Here is a 4,997-nt window from a genome sequence, read left to right on the forward strand (position 1 = left end):
CTAAATTTAGTATGTTTCTTTTTAAAAAGTCAGTATCAACCTTTTATGCAAGCTGAGCATTTTGTCATCTGTCCTCTGTTGTGATTAATTTTTTAAATGGAAGTTATTCTTGCAATCCCAGTATAGACAAAATGTCCTTGGAGAAGCTGCTGTGAACACTGTTAAAAATGTGTTGATTAAGGATAGAGCTGTTAAGTATAAAGCTGGTAAACCAGAGCTATATGTTAAAAATTACTTAAGATTTTTGAGAACCAATTTAAATTTCAAATGGGATATGTACTGCTTTGAAAAACAGTCCCTGATGGATCTGAATATGAATGCTTCAAGTCACTCAAAAAATCCTATGGGTTACGTTTTAAAGAGGCTAGAAATGCAGCTTTTCAAAACTGCTGTCCTCAAGGTTTGTATGAATCATGTGTGCAAGTCTTGGAGTACTGTGTATGCTGGGCAACGCTTGTTCTGTAGGCTTTCTTCATTGAAATGTTACACAGCATTGTCTTTTATATGAAAGTTTTGCAGATTTCTACTAGGGGTGTTTTTACTAAAATTCCATATAAATTTTGTATTTACGATCTTGCTGTAGTTTTCATTTTTTTCAGTGTATAGATGGCTCATCTGTTTAATTAACAACTTTAATACTGATCTTCTGATTAATAATGGTTTGTGACTTGCTTCTGAAGATTCCTCAAACTTTATGAAACAAACCTTTATATTATCAAGCAGTTTCCTTTGTATACAAGTGGAAAAAATGTTTGGAAACACACCTAGATCTAGCCTTTGATGGTAATAACTGTGGACTGAGCAGTAAACTCTTGAAGGTATAAAATGCAGCTGGGCAAATGGAGACTGAGCAAAACAGTGCAACTGTGAACCCTTGATGGTTGTCACCTCTACATTGGGTTAGGTTTTTTGGCTAGTAATCTACTGTCTAAGCATGCAAACAGTGCTAGCACTCTCTGGGACTTGGAGGACAGCTGTACACATCTCCCTACTTACCTGTGGCATCCCTCCACCTTACGTGGGGTCAGGAAGGTACAGACCTAAATCATACTACTTCTGACAATTCTCAGGGAGCAGGTACTACTAAAGAAACAAGCCCTGGAGCTGGGTGTACTGGAGGGAGAAGTGGTGTTTTGTGGCTACCAGGAAATACTGCTTCAGCATATTTGGGTGATGTGAACGACAGGATCCAGTATGCAGTTGGATAAATCAGGTGAGTTTCCTGGGCTGCCTGTCTGCACAGAGCAGAACTGCTCTGTAGGTGGGGTTTGCAATTCCCTCTTTCTTTTCCGTTGCATTGATTTCCTGAGGTAAAGTCAGGAGGGTGGTGGTTGCTATGGAGCCAAAAATGATGCTGTGAACCTTCTTGTACATCTCCCCTGCATTGTTTTCCTCGTACCCAGTTACATGGGTCCTCCTAGGATAACTGTTCCTCTGCTTGATGCTCCAGCCTCCCTGCACCCTGGCAGTCCCCAGACTTCCCAACTGACTTCCCAAAACAGATGTTCCTGGGGGCTTGTTAGGGCCACCTGCTTGCTGTTCCTGGGTGAAAAAATGGTCTTCATTCATACAGCGAAGCCATTGTCTTTGGCTCAGTCTCATGCTGAAGTCAGATGGCCGAAGAAAAATACTTCTGTTGATTCTTCTGACTTGGAGGGGTCAAAATCGATTGGTTCAGCTCTGATTGACGAGATACTCACTGAAAACACTTCACTTTAGCGTTCGCAATTATAAAGGTGTGTTTTCTGACTTTATTTGCAGAACTTCAGGAATGTCCGTGGGGAATTTGGAAGTTAAAACACAGCCATTTACCTATGTAAAAAGTTACTTGATAAAACAGCTTTCCACAGCACTCTTGAGAAACACTTTAGTAATCTCCGAGACATCGAAATATTTTAATTACATACTGGAGTTAACTTTTCCAGTTAATCTTTACTTCAGTTAACTTAAGTGAGAAAATCCCAGTTGACTCATTCCTCACCTGTGGAGTTTTTGCTGCTTCACAAGAGATAGCTGATGTTTCTCTGATCCTGCAGTAGGAACATGGTGATTCAGGCTAAAATTCTATGTAGTTCTTTTCCTCTCTCTGGCAAATAACATGTGAGGACAAGTGTGTAATGATATTTCTTAGAACACTTTTTTTTGGCTTCTGATTGAATCACTTTCTGAGCTGGAAGTTGTATCTCTGTAGTTTGCAGCCCTCTGTGGGTTTTTCATCCTGAATTTGTGATATCCCTTTTTTAACTTAAGTGCAAAAAGGTTCCTTTGCAGAGCCTGGTACAGCTGAGCTTCACTTATGTGATGCTGTTTTCCATTGGCAATTCACTAGTGACCAGCTCAGGGAACAACTGAGAAACAGCTGATACGGGAGAGGGTGTTACTGGTACACTTTTTTTTCCCCTCTGCCGTAATCACATCTGAACATTTCAATTGCACATTGACTTTTACCAGTGAGATTTGCTTTGGTTACCTGAGCAAACTCCTTGCTGTTAAATAAGATGCTATCCTTTTGCTCCAAGGTTAAAGTTAAGACAGCTGATGTCTCGTTAAACAGACAGGATGTCCTTCATCCAGAGAGGGAGCAGCCAGATAGATTCATTAAAATAAGGATCCAATTATTGGAAAGAAGCTGTGTTAGAGCTGGTCTGTGTGTCACTGTTAGATGTGCTGGGGAGACATTTGCTGTGCCCTCCTAGGGATTACACTCATGCTACCAGTAAGAGGATACGCAATTGTAGTTTAGCTACAGATTAAACTTTTTTGCTTAGTTTTGCTTCCTTTGTGCTGATACTGGCAGTTTCCTCCATGCCTCAGTTCAGACAACCCTTACCACCACTGGCCAGTTTATGGAGTAGAAGCAGCTCCAGCTCCTGGTGGGCTTCCGAGGGCTGTAACTTCCAAGGGCTGTAACTTCCCAGGGCGTGTTGCCTGGGCTACAAGAAGTCGTCACTGTGCTTTGGCACGGTTGGCATTTTCTTGGGGGACCTATAAAGGGTTGCATGTGAGCAATTTAGTGATGGGGAGGGGAGGAGAACTTTTAGTACAAGTGGCAAAAAATGACCAGTAAAGACAGGCTGGTATCACATGAATATGATAAATGAACATAAATGGAGAGTGAAAGGTTAATGTGGGAAGTGCTATGAAGAGCTTAACTCTTTTTTTTTTTTTTTTTAAGTGCATATAGATGTAAAAGTAGGGGGAAAGATCAGCAATGAAACAGTGTAGTTACCTTCAGCAATTTTGTGCAAATTTCCAACATGTTGCATTCATTAATGTTGAATTCAGTTGCACACGTTAAAATGTTTAGCTATCACACAATGCTTATTTTCTCATGCTAAAAACAGCCATTTATCCTAGAGCGTATGTGATGCAAGCTGAATAAATGTAAGCAGATATATCCCGTTTTGTGCTGGGAGCACAGAGAAATGTCAATGTAAGCCAGTTTGCATTTAAATTATATGCAATTATAAATACCCGATGGTGGAATTGTATATTGATAATCATTTCCAGTAATTTCTCCCATGAATATTCTGACCAGCTATAAAAATGAACCCCCTAAGGGGCCCCATATGTTTTAAGCTAAGATGCCCTCATCTGGGAAAGCAGCTATTTCTAGCTGCAAATCTCTTCAGTGCCATCGTTCTCTTAAGATGATTTCTGAAACTGACCTTACAGTTGGCACCATCCTTCCTGCTCCAGTCCCTGAAATACTCCTCCACAGATGCTTGACAATCTCCTTTGAATCTTAAGCACTCTTCTCACTCTTTGCAGAATATTATGTTCCTAGTTGTTATTTATAAACCAACAGCAAGGATGATGGCTGTGGTTTTAACAGAGGTATATCTATATTTAACTCGATTTCTTCATCAATGCTGAAGAATTTAGATAACGCCAAATAACTTAAAGTCCCAAATTTTTGAAAGAAGTAAGGCACGTATGTACTTCTGTTGCATTGCATTTCTTCATGTTTGTTCATCACGAGATTCCTCACAAATAACTGACAGTAAGCAAGCAACAGGTTCTCTGGTTTGCTTGCACCGTAGACAGAAACAGAGGTGTGTGCTGGGCTTTGGTGACCGCAGTGCATGCTGCTTTGTTCCTGTGCTTGTTGCAAAGTTCTGCCGTGTTTTATACTGTGCTTTAGAGAGTACTTCCAAAAAAGGGACCAATTTCTGTATTCTCCCCCAAACCTGTTTTTTTATTTTTAAAAATAATTGTTAATAATACAAGTGTGCAGCAGGAAAACTGAGTTTTATATACACATGATATAACTGCAAGTTTTCCTTATCAAACAAATACTGTATACCTGTTGCAAACAAAGTATATATGTGGTATTTGTTAAATCCTAAATGAAAATTAAATCAAGAAATCTTAATGTTATATTTTGGATGAGTATCATCTCTAGTAAACTAATTTTATTTGAAGCTGGTGACTGCACATGACTTGATAGCATTCTAAGAATAGAGCTTTCTGGGTTGTGGAGGTGGAATTACCCTAAAAAACAGGAATTACTTGCCTGAGGGTATATTAAATGCCCTAGCTGGGTGACAGCTGGGTTTATGCAACTTGGCTCAAAATCTGGAGTTTTAATGGAAATAACTGGAAACATGCTTGTGTTAACTGTTGTTCTAAATGCCAGTCCAGGCTCAGACCTGCTTTTATAAATCAACTAAATCAGAATTTTGCTTTTTGAACATAAATGGTATCTTTTTTCAGTCTCCTGGATATTTTTGACGATAGTTATACACAAGAGATGGTACTTGCCTGTTACTGGAGTTTTAAGTCTTTTTCCATTATGTTCTAGGTTCACCTCCACCACATGAAATAAAATGTGGTGCTGAAGTCCAATATGACACAAGAAGTTGGTGTATATTTTTTTGTGCATAGATAAGCAAGTCAAATCTTGATGAGATCCCACATTAATGATTTACAGACAGAAATACAAAGTTTAAAAGAGTGGAAAGTAGGAATAAAGTTATCCTGTGAGATCTGCAAAC

Source organism: Cygnus atratus, chromosome 3, assembly GCF_013377495.2.
Source record: "Cygnus atratus isolate AKBS03 ecotype Queensland, Australia chromosome 3, CAtr_DNAZoo_HiC_assembly, whole genome shotgun sequence".
NCBI classification, from domain to species: Eukaryota; Metazoa; Chordata; class Aves; order Anseriformes; family Anatidae; genus Cygnus; species Cygnus atratus.